At 43.5% G+C, this 18,644-nt stretch overlaps 1 non-coding gene across 1 annotated transcript; it reads right to left on the bottom strand.

The window, feature by feature from the left end:
* Nucleotides 1–15,905: 15,905 nt before the first annotated feature.
* Nucleotides 15,906–16,012, bottom strand: LOC118488524. Its single transcript, XR_004885068.1, has one exon. It is a non-coding gene; the product is annotated as a small nucleolar RNA R71 (small nucleolar RNA).
* Between the last annotated feature and the right edge of the window lie 2,632 nt (nt 16,013–18,644).

Here is an 18,644-nt window from a genome sequence, read left to right as displayed (position 1 = left end):
CCCGCGTTATTAAGTCCCCGTTTAGTTTATTAATTAGTCAGAAAGCCTTAACTTTCATTATTGACGCTTTTAACCCTTCTCCTACGAATTCGATCGTAACTTTCTCGTTTCATAACGAAACTTCGCGAATTTTATTTATTATATTTTAGTGGGTGTATAACACCGTTACGAAGCCTTGGGAACGTTAAAGGGTCACTCAGAGGTATAATTAAACATGTTGACACAGTTAACCCCTGTAGCTTGTAATCTTTCACTTTCTTTCGTGTTTCGGTTCCGTACGATCTATGTTTTATTCGTTTGAAGGTTCAAGCATTACTTAGGGTTACTATACAGTATATTTACCCTTGTTTGACATTTATAACCCTCGAATTTTCATACTTTCAAGGTTTGTCAAAATTAGTCCTTTATTTAATATAGATGCCACGTGTAATCAAATGACACGTGTTAACACATCATTGGACACAAAAATTCGAGGTGTTACATCCTCACCCCCTTAAAATAAATCTCGACCCGAGATTTACTTAAATAAATAGGGGTACTTTTCTTTCATTGTAGCTTCGACTTCCCACGTATACTCAGGACCTCTACGAGCATCCCATTTTACTTTTACGATCGGTACGTGTTTTCTGCGAAGCTTCTTGACCTGTCGATCTTCGATCGACAAGGGTTTTTCTATGAACTTTAAGCTCTCATCTATATGCACATCTGTATGTGGGATCACCAATGATTCATCGGCGAAGCACTTCTTGAGATTGCAGATGTGGAACACGTTATGAATTCCATTGAGCTCTTCAGGCAAGTTCAATTTATAGGCAACTGATCCGACTCGTTCAATGACCTCAAAAGGTCCTATGTACCTCGGACTCAGCTTACCTTTCTTGCCGAAACGCATCACCCCCTTCCAGGGTGATACCTTAAGCAACACCTTTTCACCCACTTCGAAGTGAAGATCTTTACGTTTTGGATCGGCGTAGCTTTTCTGCCTGTCACGGGCAGCCTTGAGACGTTCCCGGATCTGGACAATCTTGTCCGTCGTCTGGAACACTATCTCTGGACCTGATAATTGGACCTCTCCTACTTCCGCCCAACAAACAGGCGATCTGCATTTTCTACCGTATAATGCCTCGAAAGGCGCAGCCTTTATGCTGGTATGGTAGTTGTTATTGTAGGAGAACTCGATTAGGGGTAGGTTCTTATCCCAGCTACCACCTAAATCGATCGCACATGCACGAAGCATGTCTTCTAGCGTTTGGATAGTACGCTCACTTTGACCGTCCGTCTGTGGATGGTAAGCCGTACTAAAGTTTAAGCGCGTGCCCAAAGATTGCTGGAAACTCTTCCAGAAATGAGATGTGTACCTGGTATCTCTATCGGAGATAATAGTCACAGGTATGCCATGTAAGGCTACAATCTTGTCAACATAAAGTTGGGCTAGCATGTCGGAGCTATAGGTCTCCTTAATGGGTAAGAAATGAGCTGATTTAGTCAGCCTATCGACGATGACCCATATCGTATCATTCCCTTTCCTGGTTTTTGGTAACTTGGTTATAAAATCCATAGTTACACATTCCCACTTCCACTCGGGAAGCTCAGGCTGTTGTAGCAAGCCAGACGGCTTTTGGTGCTCGGCTTTGACTTGAGCACAAGTCAAGCACTTTGCTACGTGGGCGGCTACAGACTTTTTCATGCCTATCCACCAATAATTTGCCTTTAAATCTTGATACATTTTATCAGCACCAGGATGGACCGAGTATTTGGAACTATGGGCTTCCTGGAGAACAACATCACGTAGTCCTCCATAAATTGGAACCCATATACGTCCATTCAGCCTCAAGATCCCATCCTTGCTAAGAGTCAACTGCTCCTCAGTTACTCCTAGCTTTTCATTTGGATAATTAGCTTCCAGCACAGCCTCTCGCTGTGCAGCTAATATCCTCTCTATCAAATTATTCCTGACCTCAATGCTCTTGGCATTGATTCGAATGGGTTTTACCCTTTCTTTTCTGCTCAAGGCATCGGCGACTACATTCGCCTTGCCGGGATGGTACCTGATCTCACAGTCATAATCATTCAGGGTCTCCATCCAACGGCGCTGCCTCATGTTCAACTCCTTCTGGTTGAACAAGTGCTGAAGGCTCTTGTGATCTGAATAAATCACAAATTTTATACCATAAAGGTAATGCCTCCATAACTTTAGTGCAAATACAACGGCACCCAACTCCAAATCATGGGTGGTGTAATTCTTTTCGTGCACCTTCAATTGCCTTGAAGCGTAGGCAATCACCTTGCCCTTCTGCATAAGCACACACCCCATGCCTGTGTGTGATGCGTCGCAGTAAACTACGAACTCATCAGTACCTTCTGGTAATGTCAACACAGGAGCGTTGCTTAGCTTCTGCTTCAGGACTTCGAAGGACTCTTGCTGCTTTGGGCCCCAAATAAACTTTTCTTTCTTCTTGGTCAGGGACGTCAAGGGCGCAGCAATTCTCGAAAAATTCTCTATAAACCTCCTGTAGTATCCTGCCAATCCCAGGAAACTACGGATCTCGGTAGGCGTCTTTGGCTCCTGCCAGTTCATGACCGCCTCTACCTTAGCGGGATCCACCTGGATACCACGCTCACTCACAACGTGACCCAAAAACTGAACCTCTCTTAGCCATAATTCACATTTCGAGAATTTGGCGTAGAGGCTCTCACGTTGTAGTAATTCGAGAATGCAACGGAGATGCTTCTCGTGGTCAGCTTGGCTTTTAGAATATATCAGAATATCGTCGATGAAGACGATGACAAATTTGTCCAAGTACGGCTTGCAAACGCGATTCATGAGGTCCATGAATGCAGCCGGTGCATTTGTGAGCCCAAAAGGCATCACTAGGAACTCATAATGACCATAGCGAGTTCTAAATGCAGTCTTGTGTACATCTTCATCTCTGACTCTGAGCTGATGATAGCCCGACCTCAAGTCGATCTTCGAGAAATAGCTAGCTCCTTGCAGTTGGTCGAATAGATCGTCGATCCTTGGTAAAGGATACCTATTCTTTATAGTAACTTTGTTTAACTCTCGATAATCGATGCACAAACGCATCGACCCATCCTTCTTCTTTACAAAAAGGACCGGTGCTCCCCAGGGAGATGAACTAGGTCTGATAAAACCTTTCGCCAGCAGTTCATCCAACTGGGTCCTCAGTTCTTTCATTTCCGTTGGAGCTAATCTGTAGGGCGCTCTTGCTATCGGAGCTGCTCCAGGAATAATGTCTATTTTGAACTCCACTTGTCTATCTGGTGGCAAACCAGGTAGTTCTTCAGGAAAAACCTCGGGATATTCAGAGATGACAGGAAGATCTTCTATCTTTGGCTTAGGTTCTTCTATTATCACCTGAGCCATGTAAATTACACAGCCTCTGTTCAAACACCTTGAAGCTTTGAGCATAGATACGTCCTCGGGTAACCCGTACTGCGTATCTCCTCGAATGGTAAGAGATTCACCACTCGGAGTCTTTAAAACTATTTGCCTCTTGCCGCAAATGATTTGGGCCTGGTTATGGGCTAACCAGTCCATGCCTAGCACAATGTCAAAACCCGCTAATTTGAAGGGAAGTAGAGATAGAGGAAAAGAGTGGTTCTTAATGGACATCTCGCATCCCTCTAAAATAGTGGAGACGGCTTCTATCGTGCCGTCTGCCAGTTCTACTTCGTATTTTATATCCAAGGTTTTGATCGGTATATTTAACAGTTGGCAAAATTTCTGGTCTACAAAAGATTTGTCGGCGCCAGAATCGAATAGTACTCTTGCAAATATATTATTGACGAGAAAAGTACCTGTAAGCACGTTGTCGTTCTGGACCGCTTCTTTTGCATCCATGCGAAAAACTCTCGCATTTGACTTCTTAGTCTCCTCTCTTGGCATACTTAGGGCAGTTACTCTTGATGTGCTCCTTTTCATTACAACCATAGCAGGTTGCATCCTTGATCTTTTTGCACTCTACGGTCTTATGATCCTTGGACTTGCATAGCCCACAGGATGGAGTCCTTTGCTGCGACTGTGACCCAGATGCAAACCTACACTTCCCGGAGTGGGGTTTCTTGCAGACCTTGCAGTGAGGTCTTCCATCAGCTTGCCCCTCTTTCTTCGCCTCCGACCCTCTCTTGCCTTCACCGTTTCCACGGTGCTTCTTCCCAGACTTTCGTGAGGTATCATCCTCACGTTTCCGCTTCTCGGCCTCCTTGCTCCTTTGTGCCCTCAGACGGACAGCATCCAGTGTAAGAGACAAGGAGAGGTCAGTAACTGACCTGAAGGTCGTTGGCCTAGAGGCCTTCACACTGGCCTTGATCGCCGGCTCTAAGCCCCCAATGAAACGGGAAATCCTTCGAGGTTCTGGTGTCACAAGATATGGCACCAGGCGTGACATTGTGTTGAAGCTCGTCAGATATGCCTGGCAATCCAGGTTTGTCATCACCAGAGAGACAAAATCAGCCTCAATCTTCTCAACCTCATGTTGAGGGCAGTAGTTTTCCTTTATGAGGGCAATAAACTCCCCCCATGACATTTTGTATAATGCAGACTTACCTGAAGCCTGCACCAAAGCTCTCCACCACGCCAGGGCCTCGCCCTTGAATGACTGGGACACAAACTTTACCACGTCCCTCTCAGCGCACCCGCTGATGTCCACAATCGTGTCCATCTCGTCCAGCTAGGTGATACAGTCAACCGCACCTTTCTCTCCTGTAAATTCACGGGGTTTGCATGATACAAAGTATTTGTAGGTGCAACCCTTTGAACCAGATGCATCAGTGTACTCGCGATCGCGATGAACACTGTTTTCAGCTGACGAGTGTTTGTCGTCATCATTCTTGGGTTGAGAAGGTGGTTTGGGTTGTGACTTTGGTTGGGAGAGTGGTTTTGTCACAGACCTGCTGTTGGTCTCAGTGTTTTGACGATTCAGAGCTGCCAAAACAGCTTCGTCAATTAAAGCCTTTAATTGTGCGCCGGTTAGGTGCACCTGTGCGTTATCGTAATCGTCTTCATTTGTGTGGCTGTTGTCTCCGCTAGGATCCGCCATTGTAACTAAAATCTGTTACAGAGATGACAAAAATTTATTTAGAAGTTTATTATAGAATTGTCTTTCATGACAATTTGTTAACCATGGTAACAGAGACCATATCTGGTTAACTTTTTACACATTTATTATTAGGATTTGAATACATCCTACTATAGCTATAACAATAATATTGGTGGCGTAAAGCCTAATCACGAAGGTGTTTTATATAATTTTGAGCCGATATTTCAAAGAATCAACGGCATAGAGATTTGAACCGTAGTTCTCATATCTCTTTCTGGCAGGGAGTCATAGACCACCACTGTCTTTTGTCTTTATAAGACAATTATTATGGCCCTTAGGCACTGCATCACTAATGGATGTTTTAAATAAGTCGGCCCGTAGGCACTACATCACTAATGGATGTTTTAATAAAGTTGGCCCGTAGGCACTACATCACTAATGGATGTTTTAATAAAGTTGGCCCGTAGGCACTACATCACTAATGGATGTTTTAGTATGATTGGCCCGTAGGCACTACATCTCAAATGGATGTTTTAATAGTTTGATCACCTTTATTGGTGATTTTTGCCCATGATTTATAAATCAATTAGTTGGGTCTTTGGAATCCTTTAAGGATTATAATATAAGAATGACGTGTGTGATTTTAACGAATCACATCTGCCATGAGCGTTAACATGCTTGCAGAGGTTAACAGTGCATCTGAATCTTATAGTTAGGTCGTACCATCATGACCGGATCTTAAAAGACACCAGGCTAGGTTTCACCTTTTTAAGATTCTTTATTTAGGCAGATCAATGTAAAAGGAATGGTTTTTGATTTATTTCGTACATATGAAAACAAACTCATAAAATACATTCCATAATTTCATTATTATCACATGTTGCCCTAAACGGGTCTTAACAGTACATGCCTTTAATAAGGTTAAAATAACAGATAGGTCCATACAGGGACTAGTTCATGACATATGTCCTTGTAGGATTTAAAATACGATAAGCCCATGTAAGGACTGAAATACGACAATGTGTCCACGCAGGGACTTATTTATAAAGGAAATTACGATAATACAGTTTATTAAGGGCTAATGGTCACGCTTCTTTTTCTTGCCCTTTAGTAAGTTCGCTAAGCCCTTGAGGAAACCTCTGTGGCTCTTCTTTTCTTCCTCAAACTCTCTCTCCACACGATCTAGTCGTTGGAGTATCTCCTCCTGCTCAGGGGGAGAGAAACGTGGTTGTGGTTGAGGAACTGGAGGTCTCGGTGGCGCTGGATACCCATGAGCTGAGTAATCTGGCGCTCTTGGAGGTCCATGAGCTCTGTCTGGATAGCGGGCGTCATACCTGGCCGCTACCACATAGGGGTCGCGCTCGTAGTTGTAGTTGTAGTGCGCTTGAGATGATGGCTCATACGGATTATAGTTTGTTGCGTACGGAGGTAACGGGCGGTCGTCCCCAAATTGCGGCGAATTATGTGCAACTGGTGCTGAGTTCACCTCCTGAGCTGGGCTTGAAGGCCCTTCCTCCGGTACGGATGGGTAGTGGCTACCACTAGAGTGTCGAGGGGTGCTGAAATGGAATTCCCCTCCACGGGTAGACATTCTTGCACCTGATCTTCTTCGCCTTGGCGGATCAGGCATTACTGGCTGAGTAGCTGGGGGAGGCGGTGGCGTCACTGCCTCGAAGTGCGGATCCTCAGAAGGATCTCGCGGATGTTGCTGCTGCTGCTGCGAAGCTTGATGAGATGGCGTATAATACCACTCATGTTGATCGAACAAGGCCATAAAGCTGTCAGGGCCTTGGTATTATGGACCATGGTAGGAAGATCCATCGGAGATTTCAATCGGATGCGTGGGCGTACCACGCGCTGGTTCAGTAGGATCTTCGTCCTCTTCCATGGGGTCTTCGGAAAAGTGGTCTTGAGGACCAAGCGGAACAAATCCAGAAGGTTCCTGTATATAGTCAGCCGGGTTGAACTGACCTCGAAAGTATGGGGTAGGATCCCCAAATGCACGGTGAGACACCGAGCGCTGTAGCGGGATGTAGGAAGGCTGGGGGTTGTTCGGATCGTTCTCGGAGTCTGGCCCGAACGAGTGTCGGTAGGATGGTGTTGAACTGTGCGAGGTTGAGTGCCTTGCTGGCTCGTACAGGTCTCTTCGGCGTTGGGGTTCTTCGCTCCTTGTCATAGAAGGAGGTCTTGTACCTGACGGAACAGCTTCATGATCGTTATGCGTAACGATCTCTCCTCGGCCTCGTCTTCCCCTTCCTCATCCGCGAAATATAACAGGTGGCATTTTCCTGCTTCAAAACTTATTAAAAATCGTAATAATAGTAAGAGTTTAAAGACAAAAAGGAGTGTTAGTCCGAATTTGTCCTAAGTTATTGTCTAGACTCAAGTATGTGCAATTGTGTTATTGAGATTAAACACTTTAGGGTAGTGTTTAATTCACTCAATTGTTGGCTCTGATACCAACCTGTCACACCCCGATTTCCACGTGTCTCACCGGTGGGCCCGGTGGGGGATTACCGTGACGATGTTGGCAACAATATAGTCAAACCACACAATTATATAATGCACAGCGGAAGCTTTAAAGATAAATACATATTTCAACCTCTGATGATAATATCAATGTATTACAGAAGTTGGATATCCACAGTGGATCGAAAATAGAAAAATATTGTCCATTCAGATATCGCATCAAGTTTGCGAGACTATCTATGATGCTAAGGAAGCTAATACCGGCCCATTGCGTTTAGTACCTGCATTTAATCTTTTTGGGGAAAATACGTCAGTTTACACTGGTAAATACGTTCAACTGACACATTTGAAAATGTTTATTAAAATTGATTTGAATGCACAAGGCACAAACTCTTTTATAACTTGGGAAAATTATAATAATCTTGTGAACGTTTTACATGTTCTTTTATGCGTTCAGTAGCCCGGGTCGTGCCGGGTTAAAGATGTATTGACACACCACATTGCGTAAAACCGTAGTATAAAAACCAACGGCTACGTCTTTTAATTAATTTAATGTCGACAATATATACCGGGTGTACGCCTACACCGGGATGTCGATGGTCGTGGCCATTTCGTAAAATGATGCCAAGGATATCCGGGACAACGGTCAATAACCCCCCAAAGGCTTATAAGAAACAAAACTGTTTAAATGAGCCAATCATATTTAATCAATTAACCACCTAAGCGATGGAATTATACAATGCTCAATCAAGCGGTATTAACATACCGTAACCCAAGCCCATATAGGGGAAATAAGTCAAAAGTATTTACCTTTGCAAGTATATATCCTTAGTTTGATTAAATCGCTGATATCTTTTACCGGGGCTCCTAATCTGGAACGAAGGTTTTAATTAACCTCTTAGAATCCTAACGGGTCTTTATATTGGCCTTAGCCTAGACCGGTTGGTTCCGATATATAGATATGGTTTAATCGCGTGAAAGGCGAAAACCGAGAATGGAGCGTGATTCTGACCCAACAAGTTCAGAGACTCGTTTAATATGGGTTCAATGTTCACACTCTGGATTTTGGGGTTCAAATAATATAATTTGACCCGTATCGGCTAATTTATGAAAACTAGTTTCATAAGCCGAACCGTGCGCGCAATAGGCGAAACGGTTAACCATGAGAGTCTTACGCTTATTTCCTAAGTCAATATGCCTTAAAGAGGTTGTGGTATCAGTAGGATACCTTCCGTAATGCCCGTAACGAGTTTTAGTTAAAGTATCGCCCCGTAGGGGTTTATCGGTCATTTAAAGACTTTTAAAAGGGCTTTTCGAGTTCTACAGGAAATCTGAGTTTCCCGAACAGCTTATAAAGCTTAAAATACTGTATTTATTATTTAAAACCAGTAGCAACTGGAATCGGGTCAAAAGACCTTGTAGAACTCATGTTTTGGCCGAAAAGGGCATATTCGGTATTTACCGAACCGTAGCCATAACCGCAGGTTATGAGCAAGGTAAAAATTATTAAAAATCTTCAAAATTCCCAAAATATTATTTTATAACAGTGGGTAAAAGTTTTGGTGACGAAATCTTGGTTTAGATGGGCGTTATGCTAATTGCGCCTTTTATTACAAAAGTTTATTTAGTTTGCGCTAATTAGCATATCTCCCATTCTAGACCTCGGATTGACGTGAAACTTTTCGGACATGCTTATAAGTTAATAGGCAAGGTTCTGGTCCGTTCACGTCTCCGAAATACTCGTTTTATTTTCAAAATGGCGTTACGGTCAACTTTTAGGCGAATGACGGAAATACGTAAAAGACTCGGATAACTCATGAACCGATCACAGAGGTTTATACCAACATGTGACCTGGTCCTAAGAGAGTCCTAAGGCATGTCTATACCTCACTAAAACGGGTCAGAACTGAAGTCAAAGCAAAAGTCAAACTTTTGCGACATTCGGCTCCGAACCGGTTCAATATAGCAAATGGTCGATTCAAACGAGCGCAAACAAGTTTATATGCTTAATATCATGTTTTATGAACATCAAAACAGGTTTCATAACGTATACATTACAGATTATGCATAAATCGCTAAAATAGCTTTCTGTTGACTTTTTAAGTGCGCGTTTGACTCGATATTTGACATAGTTAGAGTGGTGATCAGGGGGAACCCTTTTAGAGGTTTATTACCCACATAAATACCAACTCAAAACTACTTTTGATTCGTCATAAGACTGAACCATTTGCAAGTTATTGTAATGACAACCGTTAGTTACGACGGTTGTGTTTATAAGCTATAACTATGGAAATGCAAGACCATATTGATTGTGAACGACTTACAGAAGTTGTTTCTTGCTTATAGAGCAGAGATGGATGCTTGGGAGCACTTAGAATGATCAGAGATGTGTGTTTTTTGGTGTTGTGAATGTTATGAGTATAATGTGGCTATTTATAGCCAATGCCAAGCATCTATGATCATTACAAGCACCTACAACAGTCCAGAGATGATGGGTAGGTGTCCCATAGGGCTATGGGTCGAGTAGGGGGCGCCCATGCCTCATTTATTGGAGATTGCTCGTTCATAATGCTCAAAAGTCAAGAAAACATCAACTTTCTGCATCTGGGCGTCTCACGCGGCCCGCATGGACATTCCATGCTGCTTTCACGCGGGCCGCCTGAGTTTAAGAACTCAGACGCGTAATTGAGGTGGCTCGCGGCCCGCCTCAACTTATGTCTAAACCTCACGTGGGCCGCGAGAGGTTAGATTTCCAGAATTTCTAAATCTTTTGTAATGATTATCAGAATCTGGTAATTAATAACGAAATCTTTCGTAATGATTTACCTGACCTTTCGGGTTTGAAGGGGTAACTTTGCGGTTTGGCCCTCGGTTAATTACAACTAAGGACCTCGTGTTATTTACCCGCGTTATTAAGTCCCCGTTTAGTTTATTAATTAGTCAGAAAGCCTTAACTTTCATTATTGACGCTTTTAACCCTTCTCCTACGAATTCGATCGTAACTTTCTCGTTTCATAACGAAACTTCGCGAATTTTATTTATTATATTTTAGTGGGTGTATAACACCGTTACGAAGCCTTGGGAACGTTAAAGGGTCACTCAGAGGTATAATTAAACATGTTGACACAGTTAACCCCTGTAGCTTGTAATCTTTCACTTTCTTTCGCGTTTCGGTTCCGTACGATCTATGTTTTATTCGTTTGAAGGTTCAAGCATTACTTAGGGTTACTATACAGTATATTTACCCTTGTTTGACATTTATAACCCTCGAATTTTCATACTTTCAAGGTTTGTCAAAATTAGTCCTTTATTTAATATAGATGCCACGTGTAATCAAATGACACGTGTTAACACATCATTGGACACAAAAATTCGAGGTGTTACAACAGACGAGTGGGCAGGTGGAAAATTCGAATAGGGGGATTAAGAGGATATTGGAGAAAACTGTCGGAAACAGTCGTATCGATTGGTCCGAGAAGTTAGATGACGCTCTGTGGGCTTTTCGTACTGCTTATAGGACGCCTATTGGGACCACACCCTTTAGGATAGTTTATGGGAAAGCGTGTCATCTACCGGTGGAGCTAGAGCATCGTGCATACTGGGCATTGAAGGCAGTCAATCTTGACTTGCCAGCTGCAGGCAAGAACCGGTTTCTTCAACTTCACGAGTTAGAGGAGTTACGCGATGAGGCGTATGAGAAGTCGTGGGCATATAAAGAGCGAACTAAGGCGTTGCACGACAAACACTTGAAGCAGGTGAAAGAGTTCAAGTGTGGGGAGAAAGTGCTGCTATACAATTCCCGGTTGAAGCTGTTCCCGGGAAAGTTGAGATCGCGTTGGCACGGACCTTTTGTGGTCACACAGGTGTTCCCGTACGGAACGATAGAGGTTGAGAATGAGGACGGTCAGAGGTTTAAGGTCAATGGGCATCGTTTGAAGCATTTTGTCGAGGGACCGACCGAGGAGAGAGGGGAGGAGGTACTGGACCTCCCGGTTATGAGCACGTGAGAGTTGGTTTGCGTATTCGGATGTTCGTCCGGGTTGTAGAGTTTGTATGATTTTTAGTAGTATTTATTTTATTTTTATCTTTTGTGTACATGAGTCTAAATTTGTTGGTTTGAGTCAGTTTTTTTGTCGTTTTTTTTAGAGTCAGTACTGCTTTGGTTTTGCTTGTTTTTGTTGATGCAGGTTTGAATATGTACCACCCGTACTCAATCTCCATTCGGGTGAGTTTGGAGCTGCTTTTTCGAATATCAGGCATTTACCGAGCTTGTCAGTTAGAGTCAAAGCCGATCGCGAAGGAAATGCTATACGATCGTGTACGGGTTCGGATCGATGACACGCGCAGCTGGCACTGATTTTTATCCTAACCAGCTAAGTCCTTTCCAATTCGTTATCTTTTTATTTGTATATAGTTTATTTTTCTTTCTTATTTATTTTTAGTTGTCTTTCATCCTACATTGGGGACAATGTAAATTTTAAGTGTGGGGATGGGAGACTACGTCTTTTTAGGTAGTTTTGAGTCAAAAAACAAAAAAAAATTAAAAAAAATTAAAAATAAAAAAAATCGAAAAAAAAAGAGTCGGTTTTGTGAGTCCCGGTCTTTAGCGCATAGAAAACGAAAAGCCTTTTCAAAACGTCGGTCAAAAACGGTTTAATTGTCGAATCTACGAGTCCGAGAGCACGTGTTTCTTTAAGTTGCGGGATAGTAGGTTGTCTGAATCGGTTTTTGGGAAGTAAAAGGGTTTGGGATGCCTAGGATAGTGGATGGAGCCGGAGAGTTAATTGGTTGTGCATTGTCGATATCGGTAGCCCTTATTTACCACATGATAGTGAGATTTGAGCCTTTACATGTTCATATTTATATGTTCACTACTTTCGTTTCATGTGTGTTTACCGACTTTGTTGCATTACTTTAGAACGTGTGCGTTTTGATACAGTTTGAGACCTTTGGTTAGGATTCGGCATGGATATGATAGAGGCATTAGGATCACTCGATTTGTGTAACCTTTGTGTTTGACCCGTTTCACCACTACCCTTAGTTACACCACTTTGAGCCTAACCATTCGTTTGTTACCCGTTTGTGATTTGATAGCCGGATCGTGTTACGTGATTATTATATTGAAAAAAAAATCGAAAAATGAAAAAAAAAGAGCAAAAGATGAGAAAAAGAGAAAAAAGAGAGAATAAAGTTGTAGGTCAAAATGACCAATAGGTTAGTATTTGTTTCGTGCTTATCCGGTTTATCGTGTGTTTATGTGTTTAGCCGCATATTCCAAAAAAAAAATAAATAAATAAAGAAAAGAAAAAAGAAAAACCCTACCTTTAGCCCTTACCTACCCAATAAAGCCCTCTTGATCCGTGTTAAAACTTAACAAATAGGTGTAAATCTGATTGACGTACAAGCTTATGATAGTGTTGCTTCATAGTTTGGTTTTGAGAGTTCACTCAAAATTACATATTTATCAGCTAAGTGTCGAGTGAAATTGTGAGGGGTGTTGACATTGCATGATTGGTTGCTCGAAGGTAAGAAAAGTTTGATTAGGTAGGCCCGTTTTTATATAATTGTTATGATTGATCAACCTTTTGAACGTTGTAAGTCTTGTGAAACCACTGTGTTTAATGATTTCGTAGTTCGCGGTATAACTTGTTCGATACTTGCGTTATTGTTAAGTGTTTAAGTTGGATATGTTGCTCTGGATTTTGCTTAGGGACAAGCAAAAGGTTAAGTGTGGGGATATTTGATGTGGTGTAAAATACACATATTTGTCCCGTGTAAATTGTATAGTTTTTGTATAATTTTTATTTGTTTTATTTAGTTTTTAGTATTAGACTACATTATTTGGTGTTGTGGGACAGGTTCGGTGCAAATGGAGCAAAAACGAGTAAAATGGAAATAACCATGCAGTTGTGCAGTGTGGTGTGCCAAGGACCGAAGTAAAATTGCTGCTGAGTGGGTCAAGGATACTATCTCTATTTTATAAGTTAGAGGACGCCAATTATTTGTCAAGAGTTATTATTCTTTGGAGTTAAAAAAAAAGGGAAAAAGGAACAATTGATCCATAGACCATGCATGTCACGAAATCAGTGGAGGATTTATGTTGTTTCTTGGGCTTTTGGCATCAACTTATTGATACAGAAAAAATCCTAATGAAAAAAGCCCATAATATATATGGACGTGGAAGGATGGAATGATTGCGAATGCATTGGACAATGGACAACATCATCAAACGGCTGTTGGGCTTCACATGTTTGGGGGGACCCATTCGACAACAGCAACAGAGATCAACAAAAGGACGGCTGGACTGGACATCGACTAGAGGAGAGAAAGTGGTTGACCTTGGGCCTTTGATCAATATCAATATACATACTTAAAAAAAAAGGAGGCAGCAAGATATTAGGGTGTGGTCTTCGAAAAGGAGAATTGACGGCAGCAGGGGATAAAAAGCAAAAAAACTTAGAAGCACGCTGGTAGGCACCTCAAAAAGTCTACGGTTCAATTCGACGAAGAAGAAAATTGGAAGCAAGCAAGCAAGCACGTCTCAAAAGTCAAAAGAATTAATAAACAGGCTCACAGGCACGTGAATTAATTTAAGCAGGCAGGCTAGTAGCTTAATTTTTATTTCTTTTTACGATGAACCGTGATTTTGGTTGTGTTTTTGTTTCGTTCTTGATCATGAGTAGCTAAATTTCACAACCACCTGGGTTTTGATGAACTAGAGGAGTGTAATGCGTTTGTGACATGTTTTCGGTTATTTGATGTGATTTACATAATCTTTCTTTGATATTGATCTTGATTCTTGATATTGCATGTTGGTATGTTTTGATTATTTTATTAGTCAATAAATTCAGCGGTTTAGGCACGAAGAAATTCCCCCTAGACTTAGGATTTAATTTAATTCGGTTATCTTAGGATTTTCGGGTTGAATATTGCGTTGAGAAATTGACCAAGTTGATTAATAATTTAAATCTTGATATTAAAACTTGCATCCTCACCTTGTGACTCGAAAGACGATTAGGGTGAGCTAGGTTATTAGCTAATTATTGGTGGATAGATTGGGTGACCGATAGCTCGGGCTCGTTTATTGCATCGTAATTAAGGTTTCCTAGGATTTTAATTATCAAAGTTGGGTTTGCTTTGCGATTGTGGGATTCTCTCTCAACATTATTGTCTCTGAGGTCAAAAGAATTCCACTTTCGTAGGATTTGGTATCGATAGCTCGAGCCTGTTCGTTCTAGCACTTCACATTTAGTCTTGCTTTCTTGTTTGGGACATCTCTAGCGGGGGGTCAATCGAGGGAAATAGATATTTAACCGTTATCATTGTCACGTTAGCATTGCATGATTCTAGGGATTCGACACCTAGGTAGCCTTTATCTCATATATATTTGATCCCAATTTGCTCGCGTGTTTGCTTCGTTTGTCTGTTTTGGTTCCCACGTTTTCTTGCTTATTTTAGTTATTAATTAATTATTTAAAATCACTCAAAACAAATCTAAAAATTTGACTACTTATTCGATAGAGGTTCATTAACTAAAGTTTGCGTATAGTGTCCACGGATTGATATCCGGTCTTGCCATCTACACTACACTGCGACCGGTGCACTTGCCGATTGTGTGTGGTTTAGGTTGTGATTCCATTTTTAAAACTTGTTCGAATTTAATAAACACATTTTCACACATCAAGTTTTTGGCGCCGTTGCCGGGGACACTGGCACTTTAGAGAACGACCCGAGTCGTCTATTTAGTTGTTTATTTGCTTTCATAGATTTTCATTGCCTTTAGGTGCCTTTTGCTTGCAATTTGTGCCTTTAGGGTTAGATTTGCTTTAGTACTTAGATTAGATTTCTTCTCATTGTATGCACCACACTCGTTCACAGGGGCCACCTTCGTTTCCTGCTTCGTCTGAGCCCGAGCGAGATTTCCACGAGCGCCTTCGCACTTTCCGAGCTAGTCAGGTACACACTTCATCTGCTACTTTCACTATGGGTGATGCCGATCCCCCTCCTAGGAGAGTCGTCGCTGACTACGCCAGGCCGAACGCGGCCAATGCTCGTTCCAGCATTACCCGACCCGCTATCGGGGTTAATCGCTGGCAGATTCCACCCCAGATCATCACGATGGTTACGAACACCATCCAATTCCATGGACTACCTTCTGAGGACCCGAATGTCCATCTCTCGCGCTTTTCAGCTATCTGCGATACGTTCCAGGAGCAAGGTGTCACCGAGGATGCCTGCAAGCTGCGCCTATTTCCATTCTCGCTCGCTGACCGCGCCCATGCTTGGTTGGAATCCCTTCCTGCGGGATCCATTACTACTTGGGCCGGTATGAAAGAAAAATTCTTAGGTAAGTATTTCCCTCCTTCCAAAACCGCTCGTCTGAGGAGCATGATCCAAGAGTTTCGTCAAAATGAGGGAGATTCATTCTACGAGACATGGGAGCGTTTCAAAGAGTTATTACTCAAGTGTCCTCATCACGGATTTGAGGATTAGGCTTTAGTTGAGAGATTCTATCATGGAGTGACACCCACTACGAGGAATATGTTGAACACTACTGCCGGTGGCAATCTTCTGACCGCCAAGACACCTGATGAGTGCATGGATATGTTCGAGGATATAGCGATGAGTAGCTACGAGTTTCTCGAGTCTAGAGATTCATCCACTACACATAGAGGAGTGCACAAGGTCGATGAGGTCACCAGGATGCAAGCACAGATTGATGCTCTGAAGCAGCAGGTGAGTGATATGAAGGTGAGGAAAGAGCAGCTATGCGAGATATGCACAGGGAAGCATGACACAGCCGTGTGTCCTATTGCCCCTGAGGAGTCACCGGAGCAGGTGGAGTTCGTGGGAAATCGGAATCAAGGAAATTTCGGGGAGCGTTATAATTCGAACTGGAAGAACCACCCGAATTTCAGCTGGAAGAACAACAACCCACCGGGGTTTCAGCCACGTCAGAGCTTGTATCAGGATGCAGGAGTAGGAGCAGGGGCGAGTTCGGGTACGAAAAACCCGACGATAGAGGAGATGCTGAGGCAAAACCAGGATACATTAGCCCAGCAGACGCAGTTGCTGACACAGTTCATCACGCGAGAGGATACTCGACATAAGGAGACACAGTCGAGGTTCATGGAGCACGAGACCTTCATGAAGAGTCAGAGCACTGCACTACAGAATCTGGAGAGGACAGTGGGTTCGCTGGCCGATCAGCTGAACCAGAGGCCTCAAGGTGGTCTCCCTAGTAGCACTGTTGGGAATCCGAACGCCACTGCGAAGGCTGTTACCACTAGGAGCGGACGAGGAGTTGTTGAGGTCGAGCCGGTAGTCGATGAGGACCCAGAGGTCGACGAGGAGATTGAGATGGAGACACCTGCTGGCAGAGTGCACCCTAGGCTGCGCCCAGCAAGTACAGCACAGTCCAGCGGGTCTCCAGGAGAGGAGAAGGAGTTAGAGAAGGAGCCGACGAGGGTGTACAAGCCGACACCCCCTTACCCTGGTAGGTTAGTGAGGGGTAAGGACGCAGAGCAGTATGGTCGTTTCATGGAGATGTTGAAGAAGCTGCATGTGAACATTCCGTTCGTCGAGGCTTTGGCGAAAATGCCAAAGTATGCGAAGTTTTTGAAGGATCTTCTTACGAATAAGAAGAAATTAGAGGATCTGTCGACTGTCACCCTGAGCGAGGAGTGTTCTGCCGTCTTGCAGAACAAGTTGCCGAAGAAAGTGTCTGATCCTGGTAGCTTTACCATCCCATGTCTGATTGGGAATCTTACTGTCAGCAATGCGCTTGCTGACCTAGGTGCTAGCATAAATCTCATGCCCTATTCCATTTTCGCTAAGCTTGACCTAGGAGAGCCGTCCCCTACGCGCATGAGTATTCAGCTCGCCGATCGATCGGTGAAGTTTCCTAGGGGTATCGTGGAGAATATGCTAGTGAAGGTCGATAAATTCGTGTTTCCAGTTGACTTTGTCATCCTCGACATGGACGAGGACTCTGAGGTCCCACTGATTTTAGGTCGTCCATTCCTTGCCACGGCACGAGCACTCATTGACGTGCACGACGGCAAGTTGACTCTTCGAGTGGATGAGGATGAGGTCACATTCGACATTCAGCGTTCTATGAGGCATACCCAGCAGCATGATGACACTCTATACTTTATTGATACTCTTATGTCACATGTGGGTGGCCTTCTCAGCGAGATTTATGGGAGAGATGCGTCTGATACGCATGATGCTAGTATGGATGATCAGGGGAGTGAGGTCACTGAGTTAGATGTTGAGCAGGACCCTTTGTTGCAGGCTACCGAGCCTTCCCCTAGATTCGAGGTGTTTGAGGTCATCGAGGAGGAGGAGATCCCGAAGGAGAGACCGTCTGTTGAGGCACCCCCGCCCCTGGAGTTGAAGGAGTTGCCGTCTCATCTGGAGTACGCATTCTTGGGCGAGGGATCTCAGCTACCCGTCATCATTTCTGCTGGATTGACGGAGGAGGAGAAGATGAAGCTGATGAGTGTGTTGAGAGAGCATAGGCAGGCTATTGCGTGGAAGCTGATGGACATCAAGGGTATTAACCCTTCGTTTTGCACGCACAGGATTCTGATGGAGGAGGAGTTCAAGCCGGTGGTTCAGCCTCAGAGAAGGCTAAACCCTAATATGCAGGACGTAGTGAAGAAAGAGGTGATTAAGTTGCTGGATGCAGGACTGATTTACCCGATTTCGGACTCTGCATGGGTGAGTCCCGTCCAGGTGGTCCCCAAGAAGGGGGGTATGACAGTGGTCGTCAACGATAGGGATGAGTTGATACCCACCCGGACCGTCACCGGCTGGCGAGTTTGCATAGATTATCGCAGACTCAACGACGCCACGCGCAAGGATCACTTTCCTTTGCCGCTCATCGATCAGATGCTGGAGCGACTGTCAGGACAGCAGTTTTACTGTTTTCTTGATGGATTCTCAGGTTATTTCCAGATCCCTATTGCACCAGAGGATCAGGAAAAGACCACATTTACATGCCCCTTTGGCACCTGCGCGTATCGACGCATGCCATTTGGGTTATGTAATGCTCCAGCCACTTTTCAGCGCTGTATGGTGGCGATCTTTCATGAGTTGATCGAGGACTCC

The sequence above is a fragment of the Helianthus annuus genome, chromosome 16, assembly GCF_002127325.2.
Source record: "Helianthus annuus cultivar XRQ/B chromosome 16, HanXRQr2.0-SUNRISE, whole genome shotgun sequence".
In the NCBI taxonomy this organism is placed as follows: domain Eukaryota; kingdom Viridiplantae; phylum Streptophyta; class Magnoliopsida; order Asterales; family Asteraceae; genus Helianthus; species Helianthus annuus.
Note: the sequence above shows the minus strand (reverse complement) of the source record. Positions and strands in the feature narration are given on the sequence as shown.